Source organism: Phascolarctos cinereus, unplaced genomic scaffold (genome assembly GCF_003287225.1).
Source record: "Phascolarctos cinereus isolate Bilbo 61053 unplaced genomic scaffold, phaCin_HiC Scaffold_3;HRSCAF=262, whole genome shotgun sequence".
Taxonomy (NCBI): domain Eukaryota; kingdom Metazoa; phylum Chordata; class Mammalia; order Diprotodontia; family Phascolarctidae; genus Phascolarctos; species Phascolarctos cinereus.
This window is the reverse complement of record NW_027555736.1, coordinates 126,812,357-126,826,784: the sequence shown is the minus strand read 5'-3', so window position 1 is coordinate 126,826,784 and position 14,428 is coordinate 126,812,357.

Here is a 14,428-nt window from a genome sequence, read left to right as displayed (position 1 = left end):
TTGACACATTGAGAAACTGAAAAGGGAAAGGGGATTTTGGGAGAGGACAAGAAAAGGTGCTTCCTACACTCCAAATAATAAATATATTTTAAAATTATTTGACTTTTTGGGTCCTTTTATTAGCTTGTATAAGATAAGGCAGCTTGGTATAGTGGGTAGATTGTTAGGCACTTACACCCTTGGAATCACTTAACTTCTCTGTGCCTCAGTGTCCTCATTTGAAAAAATATGGGATTGGACTCAATGGTCTCTAAGGTACCCTCTAGCTTTTAAATCTATGATATTATAATCCTAGGAGACAGACTGGAATGACTGTATGATTGTGATCTTAATTATTAGTGAGGACAGTAGCTACATCAATAAAATCATAGCTAAATCAAAACATTAAAATACAAGAATCAAAGTTCATCTTCAGAAGAAACAGAGTGATTCAGGGGTGTAAGGACTTTTTGTTCTGTCTTTTTTTGCCTCTTACCAAACCTCTATGCTCACTTTTTTCATAAAGCCATTCTAATCACTTGACCAAGTTCTATAAAGGTTTTATGAATTTACCAGAAAGAATTTGAACAATGTCTTTTCATGAGGACTGAATTCACCTTGAATTTTATCCTAGTCAATTTTAAATGAAGGGCTATTTGTTTGGTACTGTATTTTTGTACTTGGGGAATTTTAAAAGAGCACTTGCTGTCACCAAAGAGTTAAAATTCTCTGGATATAGACAAATATAAAATCTATATTGCTTATAAACAAGTGCCGTTCAGATTAGTCCTAGATTAAACACATAGACTTGGTGATAAAAGACTCCTTGATCTGGACAGGAAGGCAATATCTGAGTGTGTATTCTAGCTTTATGAACTGAAGGTTGCTTCAAAATGGATGCTGCCAACTCTGGCCATGATTCTCAGAGAATAAAAGTTGTTGTAAAAGTAGTTGGGGCACATTGAAAAATAAGCTTGTCAGGAAGAGCTGCGTAATAGGGAAATTAGGTGTTTGTTTTCAGTCTAGGTTCATCATTGTAGGTATCTCTGTATGCTATCTCCTGGAAATGGTTGAGATGCTTTCCTACTTGAACCTATAAATCAAACAATAAACATTTATTAAATGCTTACCACTGTATGTGCCAGACAGTGTGCTAAGGAGTGGGCATACAAAGAGGCAAAAGATAGTCTTTGCTTTCAAGGAGATTGCAACTGAAAGGGAGACAACATGCAAGCAAATATACAGAAAGCAAGCTACATGCAAAATAAATAGGAAATAATTAACAGAAAGTAGACACTGGAATTAAGAGGGATTAGGGAAGGATTCCTGTTAAAGGATTCCTATAGAAGATGGAATTTTAGTTGGGACTTAAAGGAAGCCAAGAAGGTCTGCAATTGGCCAGGAGGAAGGAGAGCACTCCAGGTATAGGGGGCAGTTAGAGAGAACGCCCTGATCTGAGAGATGCAGTGTCTTGTTTGTGGAACAACTAGGAAGCCAATGTCACTTGATTGTAGAGTACATGTTGAGGAGTAAGGTATAAGAAGACTAGAAATGTATGAGGGGCCTAGGCTATGAAGACACTGGAATGACAAAGCATTTTATATTTGCTCCTGAAGGCAATAGGAAGACACTGGAATTTATTGAATAGAACAGTGACATGATCAAACTTTCATTTTAGGAGAATATCTATAATGGATGAATGGAAGAGGATGTTGTTTGTCCTTTGCTCTTGAGGAGGACCATGACAGGCAAGTAATGACATGATTTGCAAATTAATTGGATTTAAGTGAGGGAGGGCTATGCAAAGTCACCAGCCTCAACTTTCTACTCTGGAGCCATCTTAGCCCAGTGGCAAGATATAGATCAGGATGGCTGGAGATGTCACTGGATGCAGTGGGAGACCTTGGCCTTTTAAAGTTAAGGTCTTTCCCAGGTCTCAGTTTGACTGAGGCAATGAACATTCAGTAATTAAGGCTAGGTAAGAAATGAGGCAAAGAATGGCCTCTTTTACCTTGTCAAAAAAAATCATTCTGGGAGGAGAAGAACCTTAAGGTTTCTGGTCAAAATAGAAATAATTGCTATTTATATTCACTCTGAGACATCAGGGCCCAAACAAAGACCAAGTGGGGCTTGGGCTGGGATCTACTGTTGGCCTTTAATGAGAGCCAGAGCGATTTGGGTTTAAGGCTTGGTCCTTAAGAAAGAAATCTAGTCCATAAACCTCAACTTATCTTGCAGGCTATCCACCCCTGCTTAAATCATTATTGATTGAAGAAATGCAAATTAAAACAACTTTGGGATATCATTTTATGCCTATCAGATGATTTAAGGGGACTGAAATGATTGAAGGGGAAAGTGAAAAATGTTGGAGGGGATGTGAAAAAATTGGGACATTAGTTCATTATTGGTGGCATTGTGAACTGATCCAAACATTTTGGAGAGCAATCCAAAATTATACCCAAAGAGGTATTAAATTCCTTGTGCTCTTTGACCCAGCAATACTTCTACTGGGTCTATTTCCAAAGACGATTAGGGAAAAAAGAAAAGAACCTGTTTTAAAATGTTTGTAGTAGCTCTCTTTGTGGTGGCAAAGAACTGGAAATTGCCCATCAGTTGAAGAATGACTGAACAAGTTGTGGTATATGATTGTGATATATGATGTGGTATATGGAATACTACTGTGCTATGAGAAATGATGAGCTCAATGATCTTAGAAACACATGGAAGGACTTAAACAAAATAACAAAAGAGTGAAATAGGTAGGAAAATTAGATTTAAGAATCATATAGAAATGGTATTTAAATGCTTGGAAGCTGATGAGATCACTAACGGAAGTAATATAAAAGGAGAAGAGAAGAGGACCCAGGACAGAACAATGAGAGAAAGCTATAGTAAGAGGAATTGATCTGGAGGAGAATACAGCAAAGAAAACAGAGAAAAAGCAGTCAGATAGGTAGGAAGAGAAGCAGTAAAGACTGGCATCCCAAAACTAAAGAGAAGAGAATATCAAGGAGGAGAGAATGAACAACAGTGTCAAAGGATACAGAAAATCAAGGAAAATGAGCATTGAGAAAAAACATTTAGATTTGGATTTGGCAATTAAGAGATCATGAATAACTTTGGATTGAGAAGTTTCAGTGGAATAACTATATTTATAATGGCATGAAATATGCTTTGTGGGACAAAGCAAAATAATAAAATACACTGATATGCAATAAAATAAAACTTATATGTTAATATTTAATATGCAATGTGTCTTCCTTTTATTGAATTTTTTTAAAAAAATATTTATTTATTTTTAGTTACCAACATTTGGCCATTCCTGAATTGATGGCTATCCCCTCAATTTCCAATTCTTTGCTACCACAAAAAGAGCTGCGTATTAATATTTTCGTACACATGAGTCTTTTTCCCATTATTGTGATATCTTTGGATACATACCTAGCAGTAGTATGCTGAATCAAAGGGTATGCACAGTTTTATAGCCCTTTGGGCATAGTTCCAAACTGCTGTCCAAAATGTTTGAATCAGTTCACAGCTCTACCTACAATGCATGAGTGTTTCAATTTTCCCATGTCCCCTCCAGCATTTATCATTTTTCTGTTTGGTCATGTTAGCCAATCTGACAGGTGTGATGTGGTACCTCAGAGGTTTTTTTATTTGTATTTCTATAATCAATAGTGATTTAGAATATTTTTTCATATTACTATAAATAGTTTAATTTCTTCATTCAAAAACTGCCTGCTTATATCCTTTGACCATTTATCAGTTGGAGAATGACTTGTATTCTTATAGATTTGATTCAGTTATCTATATATTTTAGAAATAAGGCCTTTATCAGAGACATTGGCTGTAAAATTGTTTCCCAGATTTCTGCTTTCCTTCTAACTTTGGTTGCATTGGCTTTGTTTGTGCAAAAACTTTCTAATTAAATATAATCAAAATGATCTATTTTGCATTTCATAATGTTCTCTATCTCTTGTTTGGTCATAAATTCTTCTGTTCTCCATAGATATGACAGATAAATTATTCCTTGCCCTCCTAATTTGCTTATAGTATCACCCTTTATGTTTAGATTGTGTACCCATTTTGACTTTATCTTGATACCAAGATTGGTATAAGATGCCGGTGTATTCCTAGTTTCTGCCATACTGTTTTCCAGTTTTCCCAGCAGTTTTTGTCAAATAATGAATTCTTATCCCAGAAGCTGGAGTCTTTAGGTTTATTAAACAGTAGATTACGATAGTCATTGACTACTGTGTCTTTTGGACCTAACCTATTTCATTGATTCACCACTCTATTTATTAGCCAGTACAAATAGTTTTGATGATTGCAGTTTTAGATCTGGTATAGTGAGGCCACCTTCCCTTGCATTTCTTTTCATTAATTCCCTCAATATTTTGGACATTTCATTCTTCCAGATGAACTTTGTTATTATTTTTTCTAGCTCCATAAAATAAGTTTTTGGTAGTGTGATTAGTATGGCACTGAATAAGCAAGTTAATTTGGGTAGAATTGTCATTTTTATTATATTAGCTCAACCTATCTGTGAGCAACTGCTGTTTTTTCAATTATTTAGATCTCACTTTATTTGTGTGAAAAATGTTTTGTGACTGTGTTCATATTGTTCCTGGGTTTGTCTTAGCAAGTAAACTCCCAAATATTTTATACTGTCTGCAGTTACTTTAAATGGAATTTCTCTATCTTTTGCTGCTAGGCTTTGTTAGTAACATTAAGAGAAGTCTATGATTTATGTAAATTTATTTTATATCCTGCAACTTTTTAAAATTTGTTCATTTTTTCAAATCATATTTAGTTGATTCTCTAGGATTCTCTAAGTATACTATCATATCATCTGCAAGAGTGATAGCTTTGTTTCTTCTTTGTCTATTCTAATTCCTTCAACTTCTTTTCCTTCTCTTATTGCTAAAGCTAACATTTCTGGTGCAAAATTGAATAATAGTAGTGATAATGGACACCCTTTTCTCAACCCTGACCTTACTGGAAATGCTTCTATCTTCCCCCCATTACATATAGTGCTGATGATTTTAGATAGATGCTACTTATCATTTTAAGGAAAACTCCATTGATTCCTATTTTAATAGAAATGAGTGTTGTATTTTGTCAAAAGCTTTTTCTGCATCTATTGAGATAATTATGATTTCTCTTAATTTTCTTAATTATATCATCAATTATGATGATAGTTTTCCTAATATTGAAACAGCCATGTATTCCTGGTATAAATCCTACCTAGTCACAGTGTATTATCCTCATGATAAATTGCTGTAACCTTTTTACTAATATTTAAAATTTTGCATCTATATTCATTAAGGAAATTGGCTTATAATCTTATTTCTCTGTTTTGGCTGCTCTTCCTGGTTTATGTACCAGGACCATATTTGTGTCATAAATAGAATTTGGTAGGACTCTTTCTTTACCTATTTTCCTAAGCACTTTACATAGTATTGAAATTCATTGTTCTTTAAATTTTTGGTAGAATTCATCTGTAAGTCCATCTGGCCCTGGAGATTTTTTTTGTTAAGGAGTTCATTGATGGCTTGTTCAATTTCTTTTTTTCTGAAATGGGGTTATTTAAGTATTTTATTTCCTCCTCTGTTAATCTGGACAATTTGTAGCTTTGTAAATATTCATCTATTTCACTTAAATTGTCAGATTTATTGGCATACAGTTGGGCAAAATAGCTCCTAATTGTTGTTTTGATTTTCTCTTCATTGGCGGTGAATTCACCCTTTTCATTTTTGATACTGGTAATTTGGTTTCCTTCTTTCTTTTTTTTAAAATCAAATCAACCAAAGGTTTATCTATTTTATTGTTGTTGTTGTTGTTGTTTTCACAAAACCAGCTCTTAGTTTTACTTATTAGTTCAATAATTTTCTTAATTTCAATTTTATTAATCTCTTCTTTGATTTTCAGAATTTCTAATTTGGTATTTAATTGGGGATTTTTAATTTTTTCTTTTCCTAACTTTTTTAGTTGCATTCCCAGTTCATTTCCCCCCTTCTTTCTCTATTTTATTCGTGTAAGCATTTAGAGATATAAAATTTCCCCAAGCACTGCTTTGGCTGCATCCCATAAGTTTCGGTGTGCTGTCTCATTGTTGTCATTCTTTTGGATGAACCTATGGATTGTTTCTATGATTTGTTGTTTGATTCATTCATTCTTTAGGATTAAATTATTTAGTTTCCAATTAATTTTTAGTCTTTATTACATGCAATTTTTATTATGTCATGATCTGAAAAGGATGCATTTAATATTTCTGCCTTTCTGCATTAGATTGTGAGGTTTTTATGCCCTAGTACCTGGCCAATTTTTGGGTAGGTGCCATGTACTGCTGAGAAGAAAAGCATTCCTTTCTATCCCCATTCAATTTTCACCAGAGATCCACCATATTAAATTTTCTAAAATTCTATTCACCTCCTTAACTTCTTTCTTATTTATTTTGTGGTTACATTTATCTAGTTCTGAGAGGGGGAGGTTGAGGTCCCCCATTAGTATAGTTTTGCTGTCTATATCTTCCTGTAACTCAGTTACTTCTCCTCTAAGAATTTGGACACTGTACCACTTGTTGCATATGTGTTTAGTATTGATATTACTTCATTGTCTATGGTACCTTTTAGCAGGATGTAGTTTCCTTCCTTATCTTTTTTAAATTATATCAATTTTTGCTTTTGCTTTGTCTGAGATCAGGATTGCTAACCCTGTTTTTGTTTTTGGTTTTGGTTTTGGTTTTTGGTTTTACTTCAGCTGAAGCATAATATAATCTGCTCCAGACTTTTACTTTTACTCTGTATATATCTCTCTGCTTCAAATGTGCTTTCTTCTAAACAACATATTGCAGGATTATGGTTTTTAATCCACTCTGCTATCTGCTTCTGTTACATGGGAGATTTCATCCCATTCATATTCACTGTTATGATTACTAATTGTGTCTTTCTTTCCATCCTATCCCCCCCCACTTAATGCTGTTCTCTGTCCTTTCTCCATTTCCCTCATCACCAGTGTTTTACTTCTGACCACCCCTCAATCTGCCCTCCCTTATATCAGCCCTTTTCCCTTTTCTTTCCCCTTTCTCTTTTCCCTAGTATTTCTTCCTTCCCTTCACCCCTCCTTTCTATCCATCCCTTCCCTTTTCTTTCCCCTTTCCCCTCCTATTTCCTATAGGGTAAGTTAGATTTCTATACCTAAATGATTATGTTATTCCATCTTTGAGCCAAATCTGATGAGATTAACATTAAAACATTGCTCACCTCCCTCCATTCTTTCACCCTACTGTAACAGGTATTTGCACCTCTTCATGTGATGTAATTTATCCTTTTCTGCCTCTTCCTTTCCCCTTCTCCCAGTACAATCCTTTTTTTCACCCCTTATTTTTTTTATCATCACATCAAAGTTAATTTATTTCCACACCCTCCATCTATGTATACCCCTTCTAAATGTCATAATAAATATACAGTTCTCAAGAGTTACAAGTATCATCTTCCCATGTAGGGATGTAAATAGTTTAATCTTATTAAATAATATGTTTTTTTTTCTTTCCTGTTTACCTTTTTATGCTTCTCTTGAGTCTTGTATTTGAAGCTCAAATTCTCTGTTCAGCTCTGGTTTTTTCATCATGAAGAGAAAATTTCACCATGAAAGTTTGGAAGTCCTTTATTTCATTGAATATGCATATTTTCCCCTGAAAAATTATGCTCAATTTTTCTGGGTAGTTGATTCTTGGTTGCAATCCAAGTTCCTTTGCCTTTTGAAATATCATATTCCAAGCCCTCTAGTCTTTTAATGTAGAAGCTGCTAAGTCCTGCAAAATCCTGACTGTGGTTCCGTGATGTTTAAATTGTTTCTTTTTGGTTGCTTGCAATATTTCCTTTTTGACATGATAATTCTGGAATTTGGCTATGATATTCCTTGCAGTTTTCATTTTGGGATCTCTTTCAGGAGATGATTGGTGGATTCTTTCAATTTTTATTTTACCCTCTGCTTCTAGCACCTAAGGGCAGTTTGCCTTTACAATTTCTTTTTCTTTTCTTTTTTCTTTTTTTTTTTTTTACCCTCTGCTTCTAGCACCTAAGAGCAGTTTGCCTTTATAATTTCTTTTTCTTTTCTTTTTTTCTTTTTTGGCTAGGCAATGGGGTTAAGGGACTTGCCCAGGGTCACATAGCTAGTAAGTGTTATGTGTCTGGGGCCGGATTTGAACTCAGGTCCTCCTGAATCCAGGGCCACTGCTCTATCCACTCCTCTACTTAGTTGCCCCCACCTTTATAATTTCTTGAAAGATGCTGTCTAGACTCTTTTTTGATCATGGCTTTCAGGTAGACCAATAATTCTTAAATTATCTGTTCTGTATCTATTTTCCAGGTCAGTTGTTTTTCTAATGAGGTATTTTACATTTTCTTTTTTTTTTCTTTTCTTTTTAATTTTCTTTGACTGATTCTTGATGTCTCATAGGGTCATCAGCTTCCACTTGCCCAATTCTGCTTTTTAACAAATTGTTTTCTTCAGTTAGCTTTTGCACCTCCTTTTCGAATTGGTCAATTCTACTTTTTACAAAGTTCTTCTCTTTGGTGAGGTTTTGTGCCTCCTTTTCCATTTAGCCAATTCTTCTTTTTGGGGAGCTGTTTTCTTCAGTGGATTTTTCCCCCATCTGGCCAATTGTATTTTTTAAGGAATTATTTTCTCCACTCAATTTTTCTCCTTCTTCTTCCAAGCCATTGACTTCTCTTGCACACCTCTCATTTCTTTTCCCAATTTTTCTTCTACTTCTTTTGTTTGACTTTTAAAATCCTTCTTGAGCTCTTCCAAGAAGATTTTTTGGGCTTGAGATCAGATCATATTCCTCTTGGAGGTTTCAGATGTAGGTCATATTGACAATGTTGTCCTTTTCTGAGTTTTGTTTTGATCTTCCCTGTCACCATAATAGTTCTCCATAGTCAATGTTAATTTTTCCTTTTTATTCATGATGTTTGCCTATTTCCTGACTTTTAAAGCTGATCTCTGCTTCTGGGGCACAGAGGGAACTGTTCAGGTTTCTTGTGCTGTGGGCCAGGGGCTTGGTCACTGGTTTTCTGTGCTGGGACCTTAGGTGTTGGCAGCTGGAGGTCATACAGATCTGGCAGCTTACCTGGTCCTCAGCTGGGGTCCTAGTGGTGGTAGCTAGAATATGCGTAGGCCATATGGGAGTTTTCTGCATTCCTCAGGGCTACACTGAAGCATGGAGAGGTCTGCTGCTGGAGGACACCTGTTGCCCGGGGCTGAGTTGGTGCATATGGTGGTTTTCTGAGGTGGAGTCAGCTGGTTCCCCTGGCTATGCTAAGGCATGTGGTGAGGTGCTGGTGTTGGCTCCTGTGGCCTCCATCACCCTGAAGCTCAGGATCTCCTGCTGTTTTGCTGAGGTGGGGCTTGTTGCTGGCTTGCTGGGACACCTCCCATCCTGGTATGGGCTCTCCTTTTACATGAGTGAGATGGACTTTTCTTGGCAATCCTCCAAGTCTCCCAGGCTAAAAGACTGCTCTACCCCGTCTTTCCACTGGCTCTGCTGTTCCAGGATTTTTCCTGGGGCACCATTTTCTGAGTTTTTCAGAGGTTAATAAGGAAGAATGAGAGCAATTTACTGCTTACTCTGTGATCTTGGCTCCCAGAAGTTGATCTTATTGAAATATTTTTTTAAAATCAGATTTGGCTCTGAGTTCACAGATTTTGAAACATTTTCTTTCATTATTTATCAAGAAAACACACTTTTTTCCCCACTGGCTATTGCACATTCCTTTGAAAAATACAGTCAATTCTACAATAGCTCAATATATGAATCCCCCTACCAGCCCAAGACCATGAAAAATCCCACAATAACAGCATTTCCAGACCTCAGGCTATGGCAGTGGGAGGTGGGGGTGATTTGGATCAGTCCCCTTGCACCCACAGCTTTTACTGTATCAGAAGATAATCAAATAAATCTAGCAGTTCACCTTAACAAAGATTCCTAGAATTGGTCATTAGAGTAGTTGCAGCTTCTGAGTTATTGTGAAATAGGGCACTATGTTAATACAAATTCATGTTTTCAAAACATGTGTTAAAACAGAACTGGATATAGTCAAGTTTTGGTAAAAATAATTTTGTTCACTCCCTCTTTTTAAAATCAGACTAATTTTTTATCTGTTTCATTGTTTTAAATGCTTCTTGTTTTATTTGTATCAAAATATATTTCGATTTTCATTTTGCATATCTTTTCTTTCATATTCAGAATTGCTGATTTTATATTTAGTGTATTTAGTATTTTTTTTTATAATTGTTGTTGGTATTTCCTCTCTGATTCATTTTCATGTCCTTGTGTTCTTTTGTTCTATTTATTAAAGAGCTTAAAGACAGATTTTTTTTTAAAAAAGGGCTGCTTTGGCTTCATCCCAAATTTACATTGTCTCATTTTCTTTGATAAAATTATCTATTATTTCAAAGATTTGTTCCAATTCTTTTGGATTAAATTACTTAGGCTTTAATTATTTTTTCAATCATTTATTTGAAATATCTTCATTGCATATAATTTTATTACATTGTAATTAAGGAATGTGTTTCATATTTGTACATTTGTCCATTTACATTTTATCCCTCAATCCATAATCATTTTTTATGAAGGTAGAGTAGCAACAAAGAAACATATAAACTTCTTTCTATTTCCACTAAGCAAACACACAGATAACTTTTTAAAAGTTATATTCACTCCCTTAACTTATTTCTTGCTTTGTTATTTCTTTAGATTTGTCTTGTTCTCCAGAGAGTACAATAAGGTTCTCTTACATGATAGATTTATATCTTCCTGCAATTTGACTAACTTTTCCTTTAAGTATTTAAATAAAATGCCACTCAGTGATATATATTAAGCTTTGATTAAACATTATTGATATTAATTCTTTATATGTAGTATCTATAAGCATGATGCATTATCCCTTTTTATCTTTTTTATTCTGCCTATTTTTAATACCATATCTGAAAGCATGATTGCTACCCAAACCGTTTTGAGTTTCCCTGAACCATAATAGATATTCTTCCAACAATTTATTTACATCTTTGTGAATCTTCGTATTTTAATTGTATTTCTTGTTGACAACGTGTTATTGGGTTTTATTTTCTAATCCATACTGCTACCTGTTTGCATTTTTTGGCTGAGTTTAAACCATCCATGGTTATGATCATTACTTATTTCCCTCCACCTTATCCTCTTGTATCTTTCCTCTCTTTGCCTCCCCCTCCCTCATTCCTCTCTTTATAAAGAAATTGATGAGACTAACACTATAATGGCAGTGGTCTGTTTCTGCCTAATTATCCTTCTTCTCTTCCTCTCATCCTTTTCCAGTCATAGCCTGTCTTTGTCTGTCTATCTGTCTCTTCCTGCTCTACATTTTGATCCTAGAGTCCTCATATCCCCTCTTTCTGTATTTGCCTATTTGCCTGTTGAGTTTAAGGTACTTCTATGATAAACTTTGTGTGTATATTTATGTGTACACATGTGTTTTAACTTTCCTTTATCTGGTTCAGTCAAAAGTGACATTCTTGGGATGCTGCTCCATTTCCCTTCATGTGTATATAGCATTATTGGGGGTATATGTGGAGGACCTGGCTCCTCTGGGTCTTAATATGTGTTCAACTTTCCAAAATTTTTGTTTACAGGTTAATAATGCAATTTGAATTAAGTAAATTCCAATGACATTGAAGGATGTTTATTTCTATTTTTTAAATACATTTCTTAACCAATCATGTCATGTGGCATGGTACAAGGTCAAGTAACTCATTTTAATTTGGAATTTCTGAAATTCTGTAAAACTTCTGCTTCTCAATATTTATCAATATGTTTATCAGAATTCTTCATTCTCTCAATAGGGCTAAGACTTACAGGTCTCTAGAAGAGAAGAATCCACTAACACATTTTTGAGTGGCTGTTTTACAGTCTAATGAATATCTTACAAGTTTACCTAAACTTTTCTGAGAATGGTTTTGATATAGCCTTGAAAGAAAGGGAATCAATTCAGTAAAAATTTCATTTTTTTTTGATCATCGCACTCTAGTGTTTCTATTATCTTGCCCATAATGAACATTTTTCATTCTTCACAGCAATAGTTAAGAGCTGTTTTTTATTGGCTTTCTCACTGTTTTTCCAGCTTCAAAAAATCTATTTTGTGTTTTATGGGAACTAATAATAGGCCTTTAATTTTCTAGTCCCCTCTGGAGGTTTCTGCTTGTTTTTGGAGGATTGTTTAGGCTGTTTCACATAAACATTATGTAAGTTCTTGATATTTTGTTGTTGTTGTTGTTGTTTTGTGTGGCACTTTCCTTTGTGCCTTAGTATACCTGGTATTTTTTCCATTGTGGACTTAAATGATCCATGAAATACTTGAATTTCCAAGACTCATTGAAATCTGCTCTATAAGAGCTACAACTGTTTCACATTTCCTTGGAGTAATAACTATTTTTAAAACTGCTGAATTAAAAACACATCAAAAGAGAGCAATGAAATATGTGTGGAGCATGCCACCTAGCCTTCAACTGACAGAGAATTTTGTAAATATGGAGAAATTAACTTAATCTGGTTTCATGTAGTTAAGGTCATATATTCTGAGTCAGCCTACAAGCACACAAGTATGGCCATTCCTGGGACAAAGTGAAAGTAAATTGAAGTTATTGCTTGTTCCAAGTAATTTCCACATCACTGCATCAATATTTATGACTGAAGCTAATCCTTAGTCCTCTGTTGGTAAGTAAGAGATTCCAGAAGGGACAGAATAGGTCTTACAACCTGCTTGAACATGGGGATTAACATGAGAAATAACATGTCATAATTGATAAATGGTTGGCCTTGGAGTCAGGAAGAGCTGGATTAAAGTCTTATTTTAAAACTATAGTGCCTATATGACCACAACTAAGTTGTTTACCCCAGGACACTCCCTAAGATTTTAAATCTCCAGGTGTGAATAAATGAATGAGTGAATGAATGAATGAATGAATGGAAACCTTTAATTAAACACTTTTTATGTGCTAGTACTGGTGATATAAATACAAAATCAATACAGTAACTGCTTTCAAAGAGCTCATATTCAAGGTGAGAGATGACATGTGTAGAGGAGTGGTAGCTAGGGAATATAACTATGTTCTGGAAGTCACAGTTGCTGTTCTGCTTTGGTAAAGGTAATTTTCTTGCCTGGATTTCCCTAAACCAATGATATCGCAAGCTTATGTACCACCCACACCCACCCACAAACAAACAAACAAAAAGGACTGGTAATTATTTGGCAGAACTCAATTAGTAAGCAAGAAATGCCAGAAGAGAGAAAGTATATATCACTTTTGTGCCCTACTTGAACAAAAGATTGGAAAGAAAGGAGACTTTTTTGACCAGAAGTGTCTAGACTTAGGTAAGGGGTAAAGAATTGTTAGAAAGGAATAAATTTGTTGAGCAGGGGCACAGCTCATCGTGGGCTAAGGAAAGGAATTGGGGGACCAGATGCTGTCTCCAACCCTCTCTCAGGACCACAGGCAAGATGGTAGTCCATCCTAGGGGTGTTGGCTGTGGCTGTAAAACATGGTGCCCATTTTTGTGCAGCTTGGTGTTCTGAATTAACATAGAATAGGTATGATGTCCATTTATTTGCAGCATTTGGACACTGATTTGTACCATACTTTATCCAACTGAATGCTCAAAACTAGAATCAGAGTCTTTTATGATAATTGAAGTAATGAGGGAAGGAAATCAGCAATTGTTCTCTTAAGGGCCCAACTTTACTAAGGATGAATGTATTACCCTCTATTAATGTTCACTCACTAATCTCTAGAGGTATATATTTTAAAGCAAGTCAACTGTACTTTGGGCTATCTCCAAAAGATTACAAAAAACTGTAGGAGAACTTTCTCCAAAGATCTGAAAAGAGGGTGTGCGGTGAGGGTTCTTTGGGGGAACATGCTATGGATTTCATCACCAGAACCAATAGTTGGTAAAGAAACTATACATCACTGGAATTTACTAAATTCTAGTTATATTTCTTTCTTGGGGTGGGGTAGGGAGGAGAGAAGTAGAACAGTAATAGAAATCATCTCTACCCAAGTCAATAACATGAATAGAGAAAGACCAGATGTGAAGTCTACAGTTGTATTTTCTCAATGTGACTTAGATTTAGGAATTAACTTTCCATAACATTTAAGCCACATTACAGAGTAATGTTCAAGTAATGGGGTTTTTTGTCTGCTTGTTTGTTTTTGGTAACAGACACCCGTCCAGTGACATGCACAGGCCAGTACCTAGCAGCTGTAAGAGGGTGGAGGATACATGGAAAAGAGCCTGGAAAACTGCTTTTGGACCCCACTCCTTTAGCTCATCCTCATCTTCTGTTGTCTTCCAATCAAAGGATATGTTTAACAGTTTAATAGTCTGATGTTTTCTTGTTTGTTTATA